Here is a 27,979-nt window from a genome sequence, read left to right as displayed (position 1 = left end):
ATGAACTTTATAGTTCATTGCTCGATTTTATATTTCCTTTCAGGCTGTCTCATTCTCTTGGTTTGGATTCGATATCGATGGAACTACATAATATATTTATAATGTTATTTCTTTTACAAATTATTTCTTAAAGCATCGATGGATGTATAATAAAGAATTGATAAGAAAAAATAGATTAACAGATCGATTACTACGAAAAGCATATAAAAAGAGACATGCATCCCGTGGAAGGTACCATAATATTATACTATCATACATATATTCTCACAATTATGAATTTTAATTCGATATTGAATTTTGAGAGGATCCGCTTTAATCATATACAGAGTTGATACATGCAAAAGCGAAAAGCATTTAGATTAACAGAACAAAAAGAAAGAAATAATAATAATAAAAAGAGACAAGGTACCATTTCTATGGTGGAAATGTCCTGAAACTCAACTAATATTAGGCATCCCCCATTCTATTTCTTACCTTATACTGTCATCCAACGGCAATGGGTCTCCGTTACCAAACACGGGTCTCGCCCTCTTCTTCATAATACCGACCTGGGATCCCCATAGGAGAAACCGGGCTTCCGCTTGAAGTCGGGCAGCTTTCGACTGAGCAATCACTGATCCGGCATGGCATATTGGAAGTAACATTGTTCTCTAGAGCTACTGCAAGTTCAGACAAGGCAGGCAGTTTTATGTTACAGTGAAGGATCATCCCCTGACAATCATTGGAAACCTTTATAGCCAGTTCCATAGCTCTTCTCTCGCTGCTTCCAGCCCAGCGGAAGCAGCGACTTGGTCATTCAAAGCTTTACAGGCTTTCTCGAGTATCGACTGTAGGTATTTGCTTTGCGCTTCAATCCGAAGTTGAAGCCGACGCTGTACCTGCTAAGTCAAACCATTAGTATGCCTAAAAATGACACCCCTATGAGGTCACTGAAATTTTATATTTCGGCAATTTGCGTTTGAAAAGTTCACTTTATCGAAGTAGCATTTACCGATCAATAATTAACTGTACAAGAACTGAAGAAAACCAAAAAAGTCAAGGCAACTATAACCAACTTCCAACTGTTCATGTCTTCGTTGCACTTCCATCTGCAGTCGTAGAGCTTCGGTTACCTGGTAACCACTGTAAGGAAGAAGAAATTCAGCATTCATCCAAAGGCCAGGAAATTAGATGTCGCAACCATCTTTCGGTTGGGCCCCGGAATTGGACTTCGACTTGAAAAATATAGATTGAAGTTGCCACCGATCATTTATTTAAAAATAAATGGGTTGATCGGATACACTATTTCTTACCTGATCTGCGTCTTATCAGAAATATGTCGGGCTCGAGAGTCAGTTACGGTCAAGGAAGGATTAGCACCATTGAACCGCTCTTTCGGTACTACGTAATTTCCAGTTGTCTTAATTAAGAAAATTGTAATTTTAAACTAAAAGGTAAAATTTGATCATGAATTACTTACCTCTGATTAATTGACAAAAATACCCTTAAAAAGTCATAAGATGTTTTAGAGGGAAAAAAATATATAAATGAAAAAAAAGGAAGAAAAAAAATAAGTAAAAAAATAAAAAATAAAAAGAAAAATAAATAAATAAATGAAATATATATATATATATATATAAATGAGTAAAATAGAAAAATAATAATCATAACAATAATGATAGTAATATGAAAATATAATATAATATAAATAAATAAAAAAATCAAAAACAAAAATAAATAAATATATAAATCAAATATAAAAGTATACATATAATGATAATTGGCTTATAAATAAACTATTAAAACATACATATATACGTATCATGATAAAGTAAAAAAAACTAAATAAAGATAATTACAATATATATATATATATATGGTAATAATACGCTTATAAATAAAATATTTAAAAAAAGTATATATATAATAATAATAATAATAATATTAAAAAATAACCAAATGAATATAAATAAATAAAAATATATGTATATATAATAATAATATATAGTGTAAAAAAATCAATTGAAAATCATTAAAAAACATACGTATATATATTTATATAATGACAATAATGTAAATAATAAATAAATAAAAATATACATACAATAAATAAAAGGACTAATATAAAGAAAAATAAAGATTGAGGCCAAATTTAAAAGACAATTAACGTTGATATTGCGCATTAGGGGGATAAAAAATGAACACGCCTCGGGGTAGATCTAGGTTCGAAACTTCGAAACTTCGAAACTCCACCTATTTTTTGTCATCGGCGCAACCCATGTTTTGGGTTATTCGAACCAAAACTCAAGAAAAATAACGTGCACATGCGAGAAATGAACGAATCAAAAAAATGCTACCTTTTATTTTCTTTTCGAATCGTTTACAATATCTTTGCCTTTGTATTTTTCGTGTTTTCCTCTATATTTTGTCTGTAAATCGTGTCTTACAATAGTGAGTTACAATAGCTATTTATAGTGCTTGTGGATCATATCTTTAGGAGTTTAAATCATAGTAGAACTCTATCCTATTTTTAGGAGTTTAAATCCTAGCAAAATTATATCATATTTTTAGGAGTTTGAATCCTAGTAGGACGAAAAGGTGTGTTGACAGCTGCCCCTCTTTGCCCATAGTCGTGTAATGAGGATAGGGCAAAGATTAAAAGACACACTTTTCGTTCGGTGGAGTTGAAAATTGACTCTGATGTTTCAATAACTCCCTGTCGAATTGAGTTACGGATGACTCCTCCGTCGTGAAGCCGAGTTCATCTTGAAATGATATGAAATTGAAGCCGTAGTTCGGAATTTGAATCAGCACGTGGCTTCTCGTTGCCCTTCGGTCTTCTTCTCGGTTTAAAGACCTTGGATCGGAATCGAACTTAGAAATCTTCATTGACATATAGCTTTTGCTTGAAAATGGTTGATTGTCACTAAAGCACGGTTAACCCAGGTTCTCTTCTCGACTTGAAAACCTCGACTGCAACCGGAAAGTAGTGCGATTGATGTGTCATCGAGTTGAATGGAATCGAACTCGACAATTTTGATGGCAAATAACCCTTTTAGCCTTGAGTTATGCTGTAAATGATGTGCCTTGGAGCTGAGCATAGTCGAACTCGAAGGTCTTTGTTGACAGATACTCCTTCTTTGAGTTGGATATCCTTCATTGTGAAGTTAAAATCCAATCTAAAGATGGATGATGCTTGTGTGCACGATTCCCTTCGTCGTGAAGTTGAAACCGCGGGTGGCCCATTCGTCGTGAAGTTGAGCCTGAAATTGGATATCCTTCGTCGTGAAGTTGAAATCCAAGTAAGTAGCATTGTTCTGAGTCCAATATCCTCCGTCGTGAAGTTGAAATTGGCTCTGGAACTGAGAAATTGTTTGTTGACAACCAGCCGTCCCTTCGTTGTGAAGTTGAACTTGTGTTGTCTCAAGTCCAATATCCTTCGCTGTGAAGTTGAAATTGACTCTTAATAAAATTTTGTTGACAATCAACCGCCTCTTCGTCGTGAAGTTGAACTTGTGTTGCCTTGGGTTCAAGATCCTTCACTGAGAAGTTAAAATTGGCTTTGAAATTGGGAAGTTGTTTATTGACAACCAGCGGTCCCTTCGTCGTGAAGTTGAACTTGTGTTGTCTTGAGTCCAATATCCTACGCTGTGAAGTTGAAATTGGCTATGAAATTGGGAAATTGTTTATTGACAACCAGCGGTCCCTTCGTCGTGAAGTTGAACTTGCGTTGTCTGGAGTCCAATATCCTTCGTTGTGAAGTTGAAATTGGCTCTAAAATTGAGAAGTTGTTTGTTGACAACCAGCGGTCCCTTCGTCGTGAAGTTGAACTTACGTTGTCTGGAGTCCAATATCTTTCGCTGTGAAGTTGAAATTGGCTCTGAAATTGGGAAGTTGTTTATTGACAACCAGCGGTCCCTTCGTCGTGAAGTTGAACTTGCGTTGTCTTGAGTCTAATATCCTTCGCTGTGAAGTTGAAATTGGCTCTGAAATTGGAAAATTATTTGTTGACAACCAGCGGTCCCTTCGTCGTGAAGTTGAACTTGCGTTGTCTGGAGTCTAATATCTTTCGTTGTGAAGTTGAAATTAGCTCTGAAATTGAGAAGTTGTTTGTTGACAACCAGCGGTCCCTTCGTCGTGAAGTTGAACTTGCGTTGTCTGGAGTCCAATATCATTCGTTGTGAAGTTGAAATTGGCTCTGAAATTGAGAAGTTGTTTGTTGACAACCAGCGGTCCCTTCGTTGTGAAGTTGAACTTGCGTTGTCTGGAGTCCAATATCCTTCGCTGTGAAGTTGAAATTGGCTCTGAAATTAGGAAGTTGTTTATTGACAACCAGCGGTCCCTTCGTCGTGAAGTTGAACTTGCGTTATCTGGAGTCCAATATCCTTCGTTGTGAAGTTGAAATTGGCTCTGAAATTGAGAAGTTGTTTGTTGACAACCAGCGGTCCCTTCGTCGTGAAGTTGAACTTGCATTGTCTGGAGTCCAATATCCTTCGCTGTGAAGTTGAAATTGGCTCTGAAATTGGAAAGTTGTTTATTGACAACCAGCGGTCCCTTCGTCGTGAAGTTGAACTTGTGTTGTCTGGAGTCCAATATCCTTCGCTGTGAAGTTGAAATTGGATCTAAAATTGGGAAATTGTTTATTGACAATCAGCGGTCCCTTCGTCGTGAAGTTGAACTTGCGTTGTCTGGAGTCCAATATCATTCGTTGTGAAGTTGAAATTGGCTCCGAAATTGGAAAATTATTTTTGACAACCAGCCGTCCCTTCGCTGTGAAGTTGAACTTGTGTTGCCTTGAGTGGCAAGATATCCTCCGTCGTGGATTTGAAATCGTGGATGTTTGGCTTCGAGCTAGATATCCTTCGTTGTGAAGTTGAAATCTACTCTCGAGCAAATTGTGAGTTCGAGAGAAACTTTCAATCTGTCGAGTTGGTCGAAGTGTAGCTTCTTGCTGTTGAGTTAAGCAACAAACATGAATCTTTAAAGGTGCTTTTGAATCGAGTATCCTTCGTCTTGAAGTCGAAACTTGACTCTAAAAGCTGCAAAAAATTATGTATGTGGAAAATGATAAATATGATGCTCTAAAATGTATGCATAAGATGCATGTAACATGAATTGGTTATATTTTATCTCCTGAAAAAGGTCTGATAATTTACGTTAGGATGTTGAATCCCCAAATGATGCCCCAATATCCAAAAATGTCCCAATATTTGATGTTGAATCTTCAAAGATACCCCAAATGTTCCTCATTTCTTGCTTCAGCATTGATTCTGAGCATGAGTTTTGTGTCTAAAAGTCACATGTCATTTACCAAGATCCACTCTAGAGAGACTGTCTTGTTTGAAAAAATTGTTTTTCTTTCTCTTTTATTTTCAAAGTTATGAAAATATCAATTAAAAGAGTTTTGAAAAATATTTGATCAAAAGTTTTGAAAATATTGTCTCTTTCACGGTTTTACAATTGAGACGAATCATAAAACTAGAGTTCATTGGATATCAAATGTTTAATTACAATGTTAATCCTTCAATAAATTATAGCTATTTGACACGTGCCAAGATCAAAGCTATCTTTGGGAAATGGTTAAGTAAGGAAAGGATAAAAAGGTCTCATGTTATTGTGTTTGGTCAAAGGTTTGACATTTGATGCTCAAAGGTTTGGCATTTGATGCTCAAAGGTTTGATGGGGTAGTTTGCATGCTCCTCTACGGGAAGTGTTCTCCGACTCACAACTTTCATAGTCATATCTGGATTGTGCGATGCCTTATCAAGGAATTTGTGTGATCGCCTCAGTTGCATAATTTTTATATTCGAGCCGCCTTTTCAGGTTTTTAACTCGAATCCTCCTTTGGTTTCAAGACGTTATTCAGGATTTACGTCTTGAACCCCCCTTTATTATTTTTCTCTACCATTCATTAATTACATTGTTTTTTGCAAACAAAGATTAATCCTGACGGGCGGGATGAAATCTGAAGATATTCTCTTTTGTTTAGAAATCCATGTATGATTAGAAGGGACTTTTAAGGCACGTAATGTAGGCCAGGGTTCATGGTTATGAAAGAAAAGGATAAATAGGCCCAAACAAATGTTTCAGGGTGTTGAACCAAGGATCAATTCATTCTGATGCCTTCAATCTTGCTCAAAATGTTTCCCTCTCTTGATGCTCTATGATCTTCGAGTGAAGTGATTCAGAGATTCGAGAATGATTGTGCCTAATCAATCTCATAGTTTGAAGCTTGATGTGCCATTTGTCTTTAGGGAATCTTTGCATGTGCTTTTTGCCCTTTTTCTTTCAATTTTTGTTCTTTATTTTTGTTCTTTTGTTTTTTCCTTTTTTCCTTTTTTGCTTCTTTTCTTTTTTCTTTTTGCCCTTTTTGTTCTGATTGAATCTTCGCACTTGGCGTTTGGTTCACCTTTCGGTACCTCATCTGAATCAATGTCTTCACTCATGTGAGCAGATTTTCTCCACCTTGCCCCCCAGTGTGGAGGGTGATCCTTGGTTAGGGTTGAATCAGAAGAAAAATACTATAAGCTCAAAAGGGGACACAAGAGATATATTTTTTCTCTTGTTGTGAAGGGATAAAGAAAGAAAGCCATTCATCATTTCATACATGAAAGTCCTCACAGAAAAGGTATCCCCAGGGGGATAGATATCCCCAATTAATTCTATTCACATGAAAACAGTGTAATTAATGCATGATAGAATTATTTCGAATGAATTCTTCTTCTTTTTTCCCAGATGTCTCAATGTTCAGGCTCCCCGCGAGATGCCCCAATTTGGTTCTTTAGAATAATGCTCATGTTAAAATGAACAACTCAATGCATTGGGTTTTAATGGTAAGAAAGGTTATTTTTGAGTATAAAAAAGACAGTGGTGTGATCTTATTGACTCAAAGAAAGGTATGAGTGTATCAAAAAGATAAAAGCAATGTTCAAAAATTTCAAAAGGAGGTAATGTCAAAATTTCATCTTTTGGTAATGACCACAAGTTGTTTTGGGCAAAGAATCGAGGTATTTTATTCTGGGGTTTGAGACAGGGTAAGAAAGGTCTAATATTTCCATATGTCAAAAATCTATAATTCTTGAAGAATTAAAAGAATCATTAATTCATTTAATATTCGAAGAACTAAAGATTAAAATTTGTTCAATTGCTCCACCTTAGAAAGCAGCATAAATTCAATCATTTAAAAGATTAAGCAAACATGAAAGATCAAAGACGTGTTCAAACAAAACAATCTTCTATGTGCAAATGGTATATACCATGCCCCCTTCTTCGGCAAGCGCCTTACAGTTTTTAGAGGAATGTTTGGGGCTTCTTATGTGGTAACAGCTAACAGCTTCAATATCGTAGCCCTTAGGATATGGGGATTATTTTCTTAGATCATCCTGGCAGGCTTTGTCCTACAATCAGCTGATCAGGCTCCCACTGTATTGTTTTCAGTTTTTTTCTTTTGATGTTACAATCTTGCTTCCATTTGGTGTCATGTGGTTAAAACCACTTCATCGAATCCTCCATGAAGAAATTTCATGTTTATGAAAATGCTTAAAAATGAAATGTAGATGCACAACGCAAAATGAAAAAATTGCATGAAATGTTCGAGGCATTGATCCAAAAAAATGCCAATTATTATAAATAATCCTTATTTCGACAAAAATGTTTTATCTTGTAAGAGACATAAAAACAATCAAAGGTACATTCGAACTAAATCCTATAGACCCCGAAGAGCTTCCAGCAGGTTGACAAGTCTTCTGTTTTCATCTGTCACTGGTTGTATGCCTTGTTGGACCACTCCAACTTCCCTTGCCAGGCCGTATATATGGCGAGCTGCCTTCTTTCCTTGATCCAGGAAATCTCGGATGACTGCGTCTCTGGCTTTCACCCTTTGTTGTACTTGCTCCCAACGGAAACGCCACTGCAAACCCCCGTCGAAGGGCACTATCTGAAGCTCACTCGCCTTGGAAGTTGTTCAAATAGTTCTACTACGACTGCGTCGATGCACCCCAAGGTCTTCAGAAAAGATAATCAAACCGTACAGACCCAGTGCAAAAAGATCTATAGTCTTCCATTCATCAGGATGGTTCTTCATTAGTTGCTTTATATGGATCCACTCGATTCCTTCCCCGTTACCTTTGTGTCGAAGTTGATCAGTCACCCATTTTTCATCAACCCCTGCAATCTTAGCTAGTCCGTTCTTGAAAGGCTAACTCTTGATGTGTTTGATATATGGCCTCTCTAGTCTGATGTTTTCGCAGTGCAGTAGGGTAGTATACTCTTCAATTGTGGGCACCATGTCCTCCCGGTTAAAGGTGAAACAACTATATCCCGAGTTTCAGAATTGAATTAATGCTCGGACCAGGGGCTCATCAGTCTTGACATGGAGTAAGAGGGCAATATCACCATATCGTTGGCTGAACTTCTGCTTTCTGTCATTCCCCTAACTGTCCCAAATATTTCGCAGTTCTTGGACATCATTTTGTTTCAGGCTGACAGATGCGTAACTAACAAGCTTTGATACATAATTTCCCTGAAGACTGTCTCCCTTCTCTTTCTGAGTCTTCTCGGACCATAGTCATGCCTCAGCATTTTTAATCTCTTGTATTACAACAACTTTGTCCATTAATTCAGATTTATTTTGTGTTTAACAAACATTTTTTAAGGATCAATAACCTCTTGTTATGATGAAAATGCTAGAAAACAAACACAAAGGCAAAAGGATTAGTAAAATAAAAATAAAAATAAAATGACGAAAGAAAAAAAACACAAAAAAGAAAAATGGTTAGGGTAAAAATATCTTAGGTTTTGGAATGTGGTTTCGGGGTAGGCTCTAATTCTCCATGGTTTTCCGGTTTAGGTTCTAAAAATGGTACCCGAGTTCTCCTTGCTGGTGCCTCCTTGGGCTTGCCAGCCCCTTAGTCCTAAACCCATCACAGGCTTGTGTGGACTAAGTTAAACTTGAGAGGACACATTTCCTTATGCCCGCACGGTGAATAAATTCACACGAAGACATAAGGTATATGAATCCCGAAGGCTACTTGCTAGGCCCGCACGGTGAATAAATTCACACGAAGGCGTCGCTTTCACCCCCACTTAAGACAGGGTTTATAGCTCGGGTATAGAGCCTTAAATGAAAAAGATTTGAAGGCTGAAATCACGAGAAAACTATTAGTACAAATATTTACCCGAAAATATAATCAAAAGTAAATAAAAAAGGATCGAAATGTTACCTTAAAATTTAAACTTATCCTTTTCGTCAAAAAGACAACTGAAATTACCTTAGCATGACTCACTTACCTGTCCCCAGCGGAGTCGCCAAGCTGTCGCAACTGTCTTTCCGTTGGGCCCCGGAATTGGGCTTTGACTTGAAAAATATAGATTGGAGTCGCCACCGATCATTTATTTAAAAATAAATGGGTTGATCGGATACCCTATTTCTTACCTGATCTGCATCTTACCAGAAATATATCGGGCTCGGGAGTCAGTTACGGTCAAGGAAGGATTAGTACCCTTGAACCGCCCTTTCGGTACTACGTAATTTCCAGTTGTCTTAATTAAGAAAATTGTAATTTTAAATTAAAAGGTAAAATTTGATCATGAATTACTTACCTCTGATTAATTGACAAAAATACCCTTAAAAAGTCATAAGATGTGTTAGAGGGAAAAAATATATAAATGAAAAAAATGAAGAATAAAAATAAGTAAAAAAATAAAAAATAAAAGGAAAAATAAATAAATAAATGAAATATTAAAAAATATATATATATAAATGAGTAAAATAGAAAAATAATAATCATAACAATAATGATAGTAATATGAAAATATAATATAATATAAACAAATAAAAAAACCAAAAACAAAAATAAATAAATATATAAATCAAATATAAAAGTATACATATAATGATAATTGGCTTATAAATAAACTATTAAAACATACATATATACGTATAATGATAAAGTAAAAAAAACTAAATAAAGATAATTACAATATATATATATATATATGGTAATAATAAGCTTATAAATAAAATATTTATAAAAAGTATATATATATATAATAATAATAATAATAATAATATTAAAAAATAACCAAATAAATATAAATAAATAAAAAATATATGTATATATAATAATAATATATAGTGTAAAAAAATCAATTGAAAATCATTATAAAAACTTACGTATATATATTTATATAATAACAATAATGTAAATAATAAATAAATAAAAATATACATACAATAAATAAAAGGATTAATATAAAGAAAAATAAAGATTGAGGCCAAATTTAAAAGACAATTAACGTTGATATTGCGCATTAGGGGGATAAAAAATGAACATGCCTCGGGTAGATCTAGATTCGAAACTTCGAAACTTCACCTATTTTTTGTCATCGGCGCAACCCATATTTTGGGTTATTCGAACCAAAACTCAAGAAAAATAACGTGCACATGCGAGAAATGAACGAATCAAAAAAAATGCTACCTTTTATTTTCTTTTCGAATCGTTTACAATAGCTTTGCCTTTGTATTTTCCGTGTTTTCCTATGTATTTTGTCTGTAAATCGTGTCTTACAATAATGAGTTACAATAGCTATTTATAGTGCTTGTGGATCCTATCTTTAGGAGTTTAAATCATAGTAAAACTCTATCCTATTTTTAGAAATTTAAATCCTAACAAAATTATATCCTATTTTTAAAAATTTGGATCCTAATAAGACGAAAAGGTGTGTTGATACTAGAGAAATTGTCAAACAAGACAAGAAACAACATACTCATTAAAATCTTGTGCTACCATTCTCGATGATGATGTTGTAGACGAACAAGTGTCCTGACTTTCCGCGACACAAGAGGCTGAAACACCGACACAGCCAATTATCAGTCATTTATGAATATGATAGCTTATCATCTGGCATCTATCAATTGACAAGTCAAAAAAGTGATTCACATTTTGATCATTTGTCAAACTCCAAAAAGTTGCGTTTTCAGTCTTCCCGAGCGTAAATACTTCTAAACCGGGTGGGTGGGGGTTTACAATAGAGACCGTTCTTAAAAGGCCTCTTCTTGGCAGAGTCAAAACAGTAAAATCGCTTGCTACTTGGTCATGAACCATAAGTACATCAAAGGTACAGTACTATAAAAGGTATAAGTCATCATATTTGTTATTGAATGTGCAGGCTCTAAAGTAATAGTTATTTCGAAGAGAATAAGATGCATACCGTCCTTAGAGTTATCAGTTGATTCCTTGCCGGATTGCTTCCCGAGCCGATATTTCTGTAAGTATGGAGCAACAGTGTGAATGAAAAACTTTGACATGCGATATTTATGGGGGGCACAGGAAATCAGAGAATAAGATTATAAAGTCATTGTTGGAAATCGAGATCCATCTTTGACATATAAACGAGATGGGCCGAAGACATGACGGCACCAATATAAAGTAGGGAAAACAACAAACCTGAAGATGTGATTTTACTCCCATTGCTCTCATAATAGTCTTCGGGGTTGCTTCTGCAGTGGATATCTAAACAAAATAAGTTTCATCGAGATTTATAACTTCAGAATAACAAAATGCATGAACATTAACTCTTATGATGCCATTGTCAATCAGCAAAGTTTGCTTCACATAAAATCACTCGGGATGCAGGAGAAGCATGAGCGATCAGCCTAAATAAGACATTATATTAAACAATGAGACAGTTATCTTTAGAGAAGTTATGATGATAATCATCTATATCTTTGGTTGACTATGGACCATGCTATCGCCTGGAAATGATATCCCAACTTCCAACTCCAAGAATACAGGTCGTTTTTCTCAGCTGTGAACGAAACATAAAGATTCTGGGAAGAAAGTTTAACAGTCAGACATTAGTTGCTAACTGGCCATGACAAAATCACTCGTAATTTGTCTTAAGTTGTTATGTATATGATTTTTACTGCACTCATACAAATATGCTGCTGCCTTGTCGGCAAATCATTCCAAAATCAACTATTTTTCTGCTGGTTTCACACATCATTGACCTCGCACAATCAAGATGATAACAATTTTCGACAAGCACAATAATTGCAATTGGAAGTATATGGATAACCACATGAGCAATATTCCCAGATATTCACATTAGACAAAGAAATGATTTCACTCTAAGCATTTCATTTAAGTGGAACGGTGCATCATTCGGAAAACAAGGAGAGAAAATTATGGTAAGACTTATGTACAATTATTTCTAACAATCAATGTTTGAACAACATAAAGAATCTTAATCCTTAGGCATAATTTTTACACTGTAGAAAACACTAATATCAAGAATATTCTTCCTAGGCCAAGACAAAGTATCAATTTACAACAGGTGACCAAAATGAATTATGCATCAAAATATCAGAGATTGCAGAAATAATTTAAAATTTTAGTATTTACACAGGCTCTCCCTATAAATAGCCCATAAAACCCAAAAAAATTCATTTCTAAAAAATAATCTCCCCTCTATCTAAAAATGCTCTCAACTTACCCTAACCGACCAATGGCCAGCTCTCGCTCCGGTGTAAACAACCGTCGCTACCCTACCACTCCGGGCACCGCCTCTGGTGGCCTGAAAACCCTAAAACTACCTCAAAACACTCCCTTCAACACCCCGAAGCCAAAGCCGAATCACTCAAAATCACCCCTAAACGGCATATATCAAAACTTTTAGGTTTCAATATTTACCCTTAAAATCAACGTCTCTTGAGTTCTGGCGACCTTTCTTTTCCCGGCGAGGCTCTTGCGTGACTCGACCGATGCTTTTTTTTTATTCTCAATGGGTGTTTCAAATATGTGCATTTTGGGTTGTTTCGATGGATTTTTACTTTCCTTGCTTGGTTATTTTTGTGCTAGCTTTGTTTTCTCTGGTAGATTTTGCCTTTTTTGTTGTTGTTCGTTGTTGTGCTCTTCGATTTCTTTTTGTTTTGTTTCGATGATTCTCAGGTTTTATAACCCCGCTGGTGGTGGTTGTTACTGATTAAAACGGGATGGTGCAATCTCGATTTTGTCGGGATTCTCTTGCATGCTCGGTTATGGCCAATTTTTTGATGTTTTTCTCAACTTTTGATGCTTCATCAATTCGTGGTCGTTGTTCAGTTGGTGGGTGTCTTTCGGTTTTCTCGATCCACCATTGGATCATTTTGACCAGATCCAACGAATGTCACTCCTTTGTGGCACTGGTGCTAGGGTTGAAACCCTAGTTGTCTTTGATCTGGGCCGTTGATTTATCCTCGATCTAACGGTTGTAAACCGTGTGACACATCTGGTTAAACACAAAACCCTAATCCTCTACTGGATTAGGCAGACTGGTTTGGGTTTTCCACCGGGTTGGCTTGCTGATTCGTTGGCAATAAAAAAAAAAAAAGAATAAAAATAAAATAAATCAATAAAATAAATAAAATAAAAACGGAAAATAAAATACTAATAATAATATATATTATATTTCAAAAATAATGTTTTCAAAGAAACTATATATATTATATATGTTTTCAAAAACCGTTTTTAAAAAAACTATCTATTATATGTTTTCAAAAATACGTTTTCAAAAACTATATTATATATATGTTTTCAAAAAACCCATTTTTAAGAAAACTATATATTATATGTTTTCAAAAACGTGTTTTCAAAAACTATACTATATATTTTCAAAAACTATATATGCTATACAATGTAACAAAGACCCCGAACGAAAATAAATATCTACAATTTCCTTACGCATGTTAGTCGAGGAGCAGTCTGAGGGCTTTTTGACAGTAGTGATCCAGACCCAGATAGTGTAAAGTAGGTCGCGAGTTGATCTTTAGAGAGCATGTATAATTGTAAACCCCAATTTGTATATTTTTGTATGTGTCGTAATCATTTTAAACTATGGTATGTATGACTTAAATATTATTTTCGGAGCTCCTAATGTAAACTATTTTATTTAAATTGTATTTGATTTATTTTAGCATGAATGGTTACAAATGGTAATTTTTTAAAAATGGAAAATTTATATAAAAAAACTAGTTAGCCACTCCTGTGGTTCTGTGTGGCATTATGATCGTTCGACTGTGTGTCGTACTAGTTTAGGGTATTACATGGTTCATTGGGAACTCATTCTCCCCATTAACATTCGCAAGCATCCAAGATTCATCAAGCATATTCATAAAGTCATCCATTTTATCAGCAACAATTACACGATTCCAATAGCACGAGTACCCTGGGCATTTTCGAAGACATGAACCATGCTTTCATCCTTACATTACATAATCGAAGTAGCAGACGATGCTAAATGCTACGAATCGTTCCTCATTGGTTAATAATTTCCCATTAAGTGCAAGCCAGAAAAAGATTTTAACCCGCTGTGGCACTTTTAGACTCCAAACCGATCTCCACTTATTGCTATCCTCCTAGTTTAGGACCTCTGAAAGATTAATGTAAGCTGATTTTACATTAAAATCGTGAGTTAAAGTCCACCTCCGGCATGGTCTATCTGTAACATCCGCAATACCGGGTTAGTGACCAGATTGTAAAGTTTCAGAATTTGGTGACTAAAGTATAAGAATGAAATGGTTCAATGATTATTGGATATATATGATGAAGGTTAATTAGTAATTATTAAGGAAATTAAGGGTTAAATGGTCATTGACCAGAAAGATTTTTATATTCCTTTTTAAGGGTAATATAACGTGGGATAGTGAGAACCATCCAGAGTGCTCTTCTCCTTTCTTCTTCTTCATACTGGGAGAGCAAGGCAAGGTAAGTTTAATTTCAGTTTGGTTAATTCTTGAGTTTTAAGCTTAGTTTTGATTCTTTGGGTAAATAAGCTTAAGAAAAGCTTATATGAGATTTAAAATAGATAAATGAATTATGAAGAAATTTGCAATATGATTTTAAGATGAAATTTTGATATGGTAAGGTTTTTGAAATTCTAAGAATGAATTTGACTTGTCATCAATCTAATTAAGAAGTATGAAGTGTTAGAATTGGAATTAGAACACATTGAAATTTGGTATGATTCTTGAAACTCATATGGAAGATAGGATTTTGAGGTTTAAGATGAAATAAATGAATATAGATTGGTTTAAGTATGTGTACTAGAGTTAAGAATGAAAGGGGATGATATATGAAGTGTTTGAGAGAAAATGAAGTATTTTCGGGTTAAAATGTGATTTCTGGGCAAGGGGAATCGGTACCCATTCAAGGGGAACCGATACCCCCTCAAACGAACATGGAATTCCAGAATGCCAGAGGGAACCGATACCCCCACAGGAGGGAACCGATTCCCCCCTAAAGGAAAATGTTAATATTGGTTTAATAAGTTCGTTTAAGTTGCTAGTATCCAATTAAAAGGTGTAGGTATCTAATGATTGCCTCAAAATGTACATTTATGTAGATTCTACACATAAAGCATTCCGGAACGTTTGGCAAGTAGATCGATCAAGGGGAAATATAAGAGATTGGAATTGACTAGTGAGGCCAGGTGAGTGCATATTCAATAGTATACGATGTGCGATGGGAATAAGACTTGCGATGAGTCTATTTCCTAAAGTGTTACACATGAATTCATGATTAAAGTCATGAGTGGAATATGCATGTATGTATGCTTGATTATATGGATTGATCTGTTCTTTTATGTGTTAGATGAAAAGTATAAGTAATTACATAAGAAAGGTTATGAAGTTATATGAGAAGATTATAGGAGTTATATGAAATTGATTTAAGTAAACAGATTAGTATATATATAAAGAAGTAATAGAAGTGAGAGTGTGTATAAGTCTGCCATAGATGAATATGAATACAAATTTAAGAGTGCTATATGATTTATATTTAGGATAAATCGTGAGGATATATATATATATATATATATCTAAGAGAAGGCATAAGAGTAAGATATAAGCAATGTGACTATAAGTATATGTGCTCTAAGTGATATGACTTATAGGTATTTCTATTATGTTACATGATATGTTATGTATGTTAAATGATTATGTGATGGTATAAGAAATGATATGAAATATATATTTGAAAACAGTACATGTTATGAGATAAGACCTACGACTATAAGCTACGTGAAAGTGTTCGGTGTTTCTATATTATATGAAGTATATGATCTTATGTGAATAAGATATGATAAGTATGTTTACATGAATACATGTGATTGGGTGAGAAATGATAGAATTATATGAAAACATGATACGTGACATGTGAATTATATGGAAATGATCTACGTGTAAGTGAACTACGTGACTATGTGATAATATGAAAAGAAGCTATGTGATACGTGATATGGGAAAGTGAATTACAAGTTTATGTGAATATTTGAAATGAAATAAATGATAACGCCCATGTTATGTGTCATGAGAGCTAGGGGTATAGTTGGCATGCCAAGAGTCGAGGGTTTTACTATGTTCTACGGAACATATGGACAATTTTACCTATGTCTTTCGAGACATATGGACAGTATACCTATGTTCTAATGAACATATGGACAGTTTACCTAGGTTCTTCGGGACCTATGGACATTACCGAGGATCTTTATGACCTCTGGACAGTTACCGAGGATCTTTATGACCTCTGGACAGTTACCGGATCTTTATGACCTCTGGATAGTTACCGGGTCTTTGTGACCTCTGGATAGGTCCTTCGGGACATTTATATGAGCTGTGGTGACAGCATAGTGGTGCACAACCTCAATAGACTCACATATCTACAGTTCTCACAGGTGCACATGGCTAATAAGAGATAACATGGAATGTACTGTATATGATATATGTGTGTTAGTGATTATTGTATATGCTATAAGATATATGATATGAGCTTAATTGATTATATGAAACAAGAGAATAGAAATATGAAAGGTGATAATATGATAATGATAGGAAAGAAGATAATTATATGTATGCGTGGATATGAATATATATATATATATTATATATATATATTATATATATCTATATATATATATATATATATATATATATGAAAGGTGCATAGTAGGAATCATTACATGTATATGTGGGTATGACGCTGTATGTGATATGTTAGTAGAAATTGTTCAAGCATGATTACGAGTTAGAGTTTTATTATATGTTTTATGCCTCACTAAGTCACGACTTAGCGTGTGATTGTTTCCCACGTAGGTTACAGAAGTGAGAAGAGTAAAGAGCTAAGAGGAGCAAGACAGGTCAGTTCTCCTTACCCAATTGTCAGATCAGAAAATATATGTACGATATATAGAGTGTAGTTGGCATGTAGTCTAAAGATATAAATTGTATGAACTCTGATATTTTGTAAACGTTTTGAATAAGTTAAATGTTATCCAAGTTTTTGAATTACTCACTATTTTATACGAATAAATTTGAAAAGTCAATGTGACACTTCGGACTCTTATCCGGGTCGATACGGGTTGGGGGTGTTACTTTAATGGTATCAGAGCTATGGTTTAGCCGATTCTTGGCATAAACCGAAGTCCAAAGTGTAATAAAAGATGTACATGCCAACATAGATTGAAAAATTTCTGATCTGATTTGTAAGGAATATGCTGTCTTGCTAATAGAATAAGAATAGTTTAATACAGTAGAAATCCGATCGTGATAATTTCGAAGTAAATGAAAGGTGATATTCCTGATTGTGATAGCTATTCACCTGCCCTGGCCAGGCATGATGAAGAGCGGACACCTCAGGAAATGCCTAGTAAGATCAAAAGTTGATTTCAGAAAGCTGAAATCATATCTGAATAATGATAGAAAGTTTTCATCGTTTGGAATCGAAAACACGATGTAGAGTAGTTTTTCTATTATGTGAATAAGATAGAAGATGGTGAACGGTGTCACCATAAGAATGTTAAAAGATCAATGACGTGATGATTACGTATAGAAGAACTCAAGGATAAGTGCATCAGTGACAAGTGTATAAGATGTATAAAGTCAGTGCTTATGAGTTTGAAACAAAGTGATAGTATAGCGCATAAACAAGAGTATGTTTATGATAAGGGTTTGCAGTAGAGATGGAAAGAGTTAGCATTGGCTAACTAGAGTATGTGAAAAATGTACTGGAATTATAAGATTATAAGATATTGTCAGGATATGATAACCATATCTGCAATGGATCTGGATACAGTTGCATATTTGGATCATAGTAATGTGGTATAGTAAAGGAAAGGAAGTAAGAATTGGTATATTTAAGTAAAGCTGAGGATTGATAAGAAGAGTTTGAGAATATGTATATCGATGAAGATTATAGGACAGGAAGTCAGAATGTTGAGATAATTTAGATTGGAAAGGATGTATATGATTGGTATAATAGGGCTTGTGCCCTAGATTGAACGAAAGTTATTATATAGCTGTCAGAGTAAAGGTGCTAGAGTATAAGATTGGAGGAAAGATAAAGTGGAGTTAATTGATTATGATGTGAATTTGAATATAGTTGTATATTCTGAGCAGATAGCTATGATGTAGAAACTGGGATAAGTATTTGCATGGAACCTTCAGGAAGGAAAATACAAGTATAAGAAATGATAAAGAATGAAATTATGTATAAGAAATGGGTTATCAGAGTAATGAGGATACATGAAGATGGTACTAAAGATGAGTATAAGTGATAAGACAATAGTATGTGAATATGAAAGGAAATATGATTTATATATAAGGAGGAAGGAATAAAGAAATGAAAGGGATTGATTTAAAAGAATCAGATACGATAAATATGGAAGTACAGAGGACAATTGATATAGAAATAAGACAAGTGTGCAAGGTAATGTGAAAATATTGTTTGACTCCTTAAAGTATATGTTTAATCACATTAAGGAAGATTTAAAGTTGTGTTTTGGTCAAACGATGACGAAATACAAGTTTGGTATGGTTATTGTTGATATGATAAGCAACAGAGGATGATTGTATAAACGAAAAAGATAGTCGGAAAACTAAAGGATTAAAAAAAAAAGTTTCTGATGATGATAAGAAAGAATAAGTCAGGGAAGCAACATAAGAACATTAGAAGATATGTTATTACTAAGATGTTCAGTGAAAAATTCGAGGACGAATTTTCTTAAAAAGAGGGGAGATTTGTAACATCCGCAATACCGGGTTAGTGACCAAATTGTAAAGTTTCAGAATTTGGTGACTAAAGTATAAGAATGAAATAGTTCAATGATTATTGGATATATATGATGAAGGTTAATTAGTAATTATTAAAGGAAATTAAGGGTTAAATGGTCTTTGACCAGAAAGATTTTATATTCCTCTTTAAGGGTAATATAAACGTGGGATATGTGAGAACCATCCAGAGTGCTCTCTCCTTTCTTCTTCTTCATACGTGGGAGAGCAAGGCAAAGGTAAGTTTAATTTCATTGGTTAATTCTTGAGTTTTAAGCTTAGTTTTGATTCTTTGGGTATTAATAAGCTTAAGAAAAGCTTATATGGGATTTAAACAATAAGATAAAGGAATTATGAAGGAATTTGCAATATGAGTTTTAAGATGAAATTTTGATATGGTAAGGTTTTTGAAATTCTAAGAATGAATTTGACTTGTCATCAATCTAATTAAGAAGTATGAAGTGTTAGAATTGGAATTAGAACACATTGAAAATTTGGTATGATTCTTGAAACTCATATGGAAGATAGGATTTTGAGGTTTAAGATGAAATAAATGAATATAGATTGGTTTAAGTATGTGTACTAGAGTTAAGAATGAAAAGGGGATGATTATGAAGTGTTTGAGAAAAATGAAGTAATTTTCGGGTTAAAATGTGATTTCTGGCAAGGGGAATCGGTACCCATTCAAGGGGAACCGATACCCCCTCAAACGAACATGGAATTCCAGAATGCCAGAGGGGAACCGATACCCCCACAGGAGGGAACCGATTCCCCCTAAAGGAAAATGTTAATATTGGTTTAATAAGTTCGTTTAAGTTGCTAGTATCCAATTAAAAGGTGTAGGTATCTAATGATTGCCTCAAAATGTACATTTATGTAGATTCTACGCATAAAGCAATTCCGGAACGTTTGGCAAGTAAGATCGATCAAGGGGAAATATAAGAGATTGGAATTGACTAGTGAGGCCAGGTGAGTGCATATTCAATAGTATACGATGTGCGATGGGAATAAGACTTGCGATGAGTCATTTCCTAAAGTGTTACACATGAATTCATGATTAAAGGCATGAGTGGAATATGCATGTATGTATGCTTGATTATATGGATTGATCTGTTCTTTTATGTGTTAGATGATAAAGTATAAGTAATTACATAAGAAAGGTTACGAAGTATATAAGAAGATTATAGGAGTTATATGAAATTGATTTAAGTAAACAGATTAGATTATATATAAAGAAGTAATAGAAGTGAGATGTGTATAAGTCTGCCATAGATGAATATGAATACGAATTATAAGAGTGCTATATGATTTATATTAGGATAAATCGTGAGGATATATATATATATATATATCTAAGAGAAGGCATAAGAGTAAGATATAAGCAATGTGACTATAAGTATATGTGCTCTAAGTGATATGATTTATAGGTATTTCTATTATAATGTTACATGATATGTTATGTATGTTAAATGAATTATGTGATGGTATAAGAAATGATATGAAATATATATTTGAAAACAAGTACATGTTATGAGATAAGACCTACGACTATAAGCTACGTGAAAGTGTTCTAGGTGTTTTCTATATTTATGAAGTATATGATCTTATGTGAATAAGATATGATAAGTATGTTTACATGAATAAATGTGATTGGGTGAGAAATGATAGAATTATATGAAAACATGATATACGTGACATGTGAATTATATGGAAATGATCTACGTGTAAGTGAACTACGTGACTATGTGATAATATGAAAAGAAGCTATGTGATACGTGATATGGGAAAGTGAATTACAAGTTTATGTGAATATTTGAAATGAAATAAATGATAACGCCCATGTTATGTGTCATGAGAGCTAGGGGTATAGTTGGCATGCCAAGAGTCGAGGGTTTACCTATGTTCTATGGAACATATGGACAGTTTTACCTATGTCTTTCGAGACATATGGACAGTATACCTATGTTCTAAGGAACATATGGACAGTTTACCTAGGTTCTTCGGGACCTATGGACAGTTACCGAGGATCTTTATGACCTCTGGACAGTTACCGAGGATCTTTATGACCTCTGGACAGTTACCGAGGATCTTTATGACCTCTGGACAGTTACCGGGGTCTTTGTGACCTCTGGATAGGTCCTTCGGGACATTTATATGAGCTGTGGTAACAGCATAGTGGTGCACAACCTCAATAGACTCACATATCTACAGTTCTCACAGGTGCACATGGGCTAATAAGAGATAACATGGAATGTACTATATATGATATATGTGTGTTAGTGATTATTGTAAATGCTATAAGATATATGATATGAGCTTAATTGATTATATGAACAAGAGAATAGAAATATGAAAGGTGATAATATGATAATGATAGGAAAGAAAATAATTATATGTATGCGTGGATATATATATATAATATATATATATATATATATATATATGAAAGGTGCATAGTAGGAATCATTACATGTATATGTGGGTATGACGCTTGTATGTGATATGTTAGTAGAAATTGTTCAAGCATGATTACGAGTTAGAGTTTTATTATGTTTTATGCCTCACTAAGTCAACGACTTAGCGTGTGATTGTTTCCCACGTAGGTTACAGAAGTGAGAAGAGTAAAGAGCTAAGAGGAGCAAGACAGGTCAGTTCTCCTTACCCAATTGTCAGATCAGAAAATATATGTACGATATATAGAGTGTAGTTGGCATGTAGTCTAAAGATATAAATTGTATGAACTCTGATATATTTTGTAAACGTTTTGAATAAGTTAAATGTTATCCAAGTTTTTGAATTACTCACTATTTTATACGAATAAATGGTTGAAAAGTCAATGTGACACTTCAGACTCTTATCCGGGTCGGATACGGGTTGGGGGTGTTACACTATCGTTTCCCAAAGCCGAATGGGGAGGGCAAACTGCAACTATGCGAAGACAAACATGCTCAGGTACCAAAGAATACAAGATATTCCAGTTCCACTCACCTGATCCTGTAACCAAAGAGCTCACGGTCAGCGGGGTAGGATCCGTGCTGGACAAACTATGATCTGCTATGGGACCGAATCCATCAAGCCGATTATCGTACCAAAAGTCTGTTTGTTGGTCATCTTGAACATTCCAAAAAACACTTGGCTTCATATCATTCCAAACACATACCAAATAAAAAAAATGAGACAAACTAGCCACTTAAATGAAGAAGATTCATAATTTTATTTAGTATAACCGCACATGCTTCAACTCAAATAACAAACTAGCCCCTTAAATAGGACAAATAAAAAAATGACGACCATTGGTCAAACCTAATCTAGGATTGTAATTTAATATAATTATAATTAATTAATATATTTTATTATTATTTAAATTTATTGATGAAATAAATGAGTCACGACAGTTATAAAAATTCACTGCTTCTAGTTTGAAAGAAAAATATCAATGGGTGATCAGACACGAACAATCGATATCAAAGTTTTATGTCTCCTCTAAGTAGGTAGAAGAAGGATAAATGAATAAAATGTATTTTAGATCTTCTTTTGGTTATGATCGAGAGGTTTTATAGTGACTGTCAGTGTTGACATCAGACGTAAAGTCGTTACGACTATACTTAAGTTAGTACGCTCAATAGCTATGATCAATTGACATTAGATTTAATGTTGATAGGTCACGTGAGCATATTAGAAATCATATCAAGAATGTACGACTTTCAAAAAGGTGTCAAATATTCAAGATCCTTCATTTTATTTTATTTTTTAAATTCTTCAAAAACCCTAACATACAAAGATAATGTATAAAATCAATTTTATCGAGGACATACAATATGATTATATATCATTATTTTATAAAATAATAATCATGAATTTCATATTGATTGATTCGGGTATTCAACCAAATCAAAATTAAAAAAGGGGCAAGGAAAGGAAAAAATGTGGATGGAATAGGTGAAATGAACCCTTCCCAAAAGCAGTTGGGTATAGAGACAGAGAGGACCCAAAATGGGGAAGGCAAACATATGAGGCGTGGTAGTCAATACTACAAAATCCTTGATTTCTGACAAGTCAACCCCTCAGTACTGCCATACAAAGGTCGCCTCGTTGACCTTCCCTCCTCTTAATCATTTGCATATTTCCACTCATATCTTTGCACAATCTTGTCTCTTTCCTCTTTACCATCCACATACAATACAATTATACATGTCTTCATCAAAACCAAAAGTACAATCCATGTCTGGTCCACAGCATCTACCATAAAACCCTCATAATAATTACTGTTTCTATCCTGGTAAAACCAAAAGGGATAACCAATGTCCAGTTGGAAGTATTAAGATAAAATCCTTATAACCTGTACACTTTAGGAAATAAACTTGTATGTTCACGCACGAATCGAACCCCATTGGTAAAAGGATGGTTGTTATCTTGGTTGTCATCTCTTGAGATATTGGGTTCAAATATGATGTTTGTGCTTAATGTATAAGATTTTTTTGTCAAATGATTGAAAGACTTTCAAACAAATACTACTTTGTAATCACCTACGTTAATTAAAAAAACTTGTATCTTCGCTCTTATGAAAATAAAGTTGGCACTTCATTCAACAGCTTTTGTTATTTTATTCCATTGTTTATCTTATCAGTCAGTATTTTATAATTTTTATGCTTTGTAATGGAATCTTGTGTTGCGGAAGACGGCTATCGGATAGGGCAAAATCACAACTGATAATTTGAGAAAATAAAAATGAAGATAAAGAAGACACAAAATTTACGTGGAAAACCCCTAAATTATATAGGGTAAAAATCACGGGCAACGGTAGAAGAATTTCACTATGAGAAAATATGAATTACAACCTCTCTCGATCTACCAAGGAGAAAACAATGATAATTCTCTCTTGATAAAAAGGAGAAAACAACTCTCAATAAACTCTCTAAATTCTCTCTAGTATTGGAAGAAAGCTAGAATGCTTTGGGATGATTTTGAAGCTAAATGAGCTAGGGTATTTATAGTTGAAGCTTAAGGACCAATCTTGTAAATACCCTAAAGTACAATGACTTAAATGTGTAATTTTGCCATGTCACTTTTCAACCATTATTAGTGTCAACTATGAACCATTATTGTTGCCAACTTACAATGCATTATGAACCATTATTATGCATTATGCAACTATTATTAGTTGCATGACAACTAATAATCTCTCACTTGAAGATTTGATTGGAACAATCATATCTTCACACCATTCTTTCTACCTTGTACCATCATGTTGCTTATGTCTCTGTCAGGCCACAAGAGGATCGGCACCAAGTAAATTTATCAGCATTGATCGCTTTGGTCATGAAATCTGCTATGTCGTCTTTGGTATGGATCTTTTGCATATCTACCGTCCCTTCTTCTACCTTTTCACGAATGAAATGGTACTGAACTCGTATGTGCTTTGTCCTTGAATGAAATGTTGGATTCCTTGCTAAATGCAAAGCGCTTTGACTATCACAAAACAAAGAGACATACTCTTGATTGTGCCCAAGCTCCTCCAATAGCATTTTCAACCAGATTGTTTCTTTACTGGCTTGTGTAGCTGCTACATATTCTGCCTCTGTTGTGGATGTAGCCACAACTGACTATAATTTTGAAACCCAGCTTACAGTTCCACCAGCAACTTTGAACACATATCCTGTAGTAGATTTAGTTTTATCCAAATCCCTTGCATAGTCAGAATCTATATACCCATTGATTAGTAAGTTTGATCCTCCGTAACATAATGCTATTTGAGGTCCCTTTGATGTATCTCAGGATCCTCTTTACTGTATTCCAATGCTCTTTGCCTGGATTCGCCATGTACCGACAAACCACTCCCACTGCTTGTGCAATGTCTGGTCTTGTGCATATCATAGCGAACATTAAACTTCCCACTGTTGATGCATACGGTACTCGAGACATTTCCATAATCTCTTCTTCACTGCTAGGACTCATACTGGAGGATAATTTGAAGTTAATAGGAATAGAGGTAGAAATTGGCTTACAATCTTGTATGTTGAATCTTGACAAGATATTCTTCAAGTAATTCTTTTATGAAAGCCAAATCTTCCTATTACTTCTGTCTCGGTGAATTTGCATCCCTAGAATCTTGTTTGTTGATCCCAAGTCCTTCATTTCAAATTCCCTAGCTAGTTGTGCCTTCAATTCATCAATATGATCTTTGTTGGGTCCTACAACCAACATATCATCCACATACAACAGCAAAATAACAAAATCGTTATCACCAAACCTCTTGAAATAAGCACAAGGGTCTGCATTAAGTCTGTTGTATCCAAGGCACATAATGAAGGAATCAAATCTCTTATACCAACACCTCGGCGCCTGCTTTAGACCGTACAGAGATTTGTTCAACATGCAAACCAAGTTCTTCTTTTCTTTTTCTTCAAAACCTTCAGGCTGGATAATGTAAATCTCTTCTTCAAGATTTCCATGAAGAAAAGTTATTTTAACATCTAACTGCTCTAGATGTAAGTTCAATGTAGCACATATTGCCAAAACTACTCAAACTGTTATTAGTCGAACCACAGGAGAAAAGATTTCATTGAAATCAATACCTTCTTTTTGAGCATATCCTTTGACCACCAGTCTTGCACGATACCTCTCAACTTGATCGTCACCATTTCGCTTGATTTTGAAGACCCATTTGTTACCAATTGGCTTCTTTCCTTGTGGTAGTGGCACAAGGTCCCATGTATTATTTTTATGAAGGGCTTCAATTTCTTCTTGCATCGCCATCATACATAGTGAAGCATCTGAGTTGTTTATTACCTCCTGGTATATTGATGGCTCACCGCCCTCTGTTAAACGGCAGTATGCAATATTTCATTCTATAACATAATCTGAGTGCCAATTGAGACGTCTTCTCACACGACCTGATTGACGAGTTGTTGGAGCTTCAGAACTCTCTGGTTCTTGTTCATCGTGTGCTGGTTGTGCTTCAAAAGAATCTCCTTGTTCAACATCCTTTTCCGCATGTATCTGTGTAGTCTCTGACTTTTCAGTGCTACCATCTTCTTCTTTTCTTTGTAGTAGATTTTCTTTTTAGTTTATCTTCTACAAAGATAACATCTCTGCTGATGACCACTTTGCGGGCAGTGAGATCCCACAAGCGATACCCCTTTACACCATCAACATACCCCAAATTCATGGAGTTGTACATCACATACACAATACTTCCAGTTTTGAGATTTGTTGGGAGTTGTACATCACATACACAATACTTCCAAATACATGGAGGTTTGAATAATCAGCTGATTTACCAGTCCACATCTCCATTGGTGTCTTCAGCTCTATTGCAGTTGATGGAGCTCGATTCACCAAATAACAGGCGATATTGACTGCTTCTGCCCAGAATGATTTTTCTAGGCTTGCATCCCTCAACATTGCTCTTGTTATTTCTAACAAGGTTTTGTTCATCCGCTCTGCCACTCCATTTTGTTGAGGAGTGTTCGCCACTGTGAACTGTCTTTTGATGCCTTATTTCCTACAAAAGTCATCAAATTCTTCACTTGTGTATTCTTCTCCATTATCTATTCTGAAACACTTGATCTTATTTCCAGAATCAAGTTCCACCCGCGCCTTGAAGATTTTGAAAGTTGAAAACACGTATGACTTCTTCTTAATAGGGTACACCTAACATCTCCTGGAGTAGTCATCAATAAATTAGACAAAGTATTTTGCTCCGCCTAGGGATGCAACTGGTGCTTGCCATACGTCAGAGTGAACCAATTCTAGAACACTTTTGCCTTTAGAATTTGATTTGTTGAATTTCAATCGGTGCTGCTTACTTGTTATGCAATGCTCACACAAAGGAAGTGTTACCTTTGTTAAGCCTGGAAGTAGCTTTTTCTCCACAAGGACTTTCATTCCTTGTAAAATGTGAACTACATGAGGCAACAAAGGCTTCAGCTTCTAGTAAAGTCTCTCCCTTCAGCATATACAAGTTTGCTGCTATATTTTTACCTTTCAGCACCACAAGCGCTCCACGGAACACCTTCATGATTCCTTTATGTGTTTCAATCTTGCTTGCATTATTATCCAACAATCCGTAGGATAATAAATTTTTCTTCAAGCCTTTCACGTGCCGCACATCTCGAACAACTTTAATTGTTCCATCATACATCTTCAATTTGATGGTTCCCACACCAATGATCTCTAAGGCATGATCATTGCAACTATACACAGATCCTCCTGAGACATGTTCATAATGATGAAACCATTCTTTCTTGAGGTCATGTGATATGTTGCTCATGAATCAATGAGCCATATATCTGCAAATCTTTTTCTACCTTCCACGGTGGTTGACGCTTCACAGCATAAAGCATCTCCATCATCTGAAGTGTTTGCTGTATTGCCTTGTGGATTGGAGTTTTTATTTAGACTCCAACAATCCTTCTTCAAGTGGCCCTTCTTTCCACAGTTGTAGCACTTTAAATTCTTCTTGCTCCTCAACTTCGATCTACCATGTTTGTGACTGCTGCTTTGGCCACGTTCTGTTGATCTCCCTCTCGTAATTGTCAACGCCTCTGCTTGTTGCGGATTTACTTATCTTTCTTCCTTGTTCTTGCGCCGATTTTCTTCTTGTAGAATAGCAGCTGCAACGTCATCGAAGACTAGACTGGTGACTTTACTGTTTGTCAAGTTGATGATGAGTTGATCATACGAATCTAGTAGACTTTGAAGTAGAAGTTCAGCACGTACTTGTTCTCCTATTTTACAGCTTAAGGATGTAAGCTGAGAAAATAAAGTGTTCAGTGTATTTAAGTGCTCCGTCACTGAAGTAGATTCTGGAATACGGAGAGTGTATAATTTTCTCTTAAGGAAAATTTTATTGTGCAGCGATGTGGCCTCGTATAGTTTGGTGAGATAATCCCATATCTCCTTAGTTGTCTTCTTCTC

At 34.8% G+C, this 27,979-nt stretch overlaps 1 pseudogene; it reads right to left on the bottom strand.

The window, feature by feature from the left end:
- Positions 1-437: 437 nt before the first annotated feature.
- Positions 438-22,202, bottom strand: LOC120201966 (annotated as a pseudogene).
- Positions 22,203-27,979: the final 5,777 nt, after the last annotated feature.

This window comes from Hibiscus syriacus, unplaced genomic scaffold (assembly GCF_006381635.1).
Source record: "Hibiscus syriacus cultivar Baekdansim isolate YM2019G1 unplaced genomic scaffold, ASM638163v2 tig00008013_pilon, whole genome shotgun sequence".
NCBI lineage: Eukaryota > Viridiplantae > Streptophyta > Magnoliopsida > Malvales > Malvaceae > Hibiscus > Hibiscus syriacus.
This window is presented reverse-complemented; position numbering and strand designations above follow the sequence as displayed.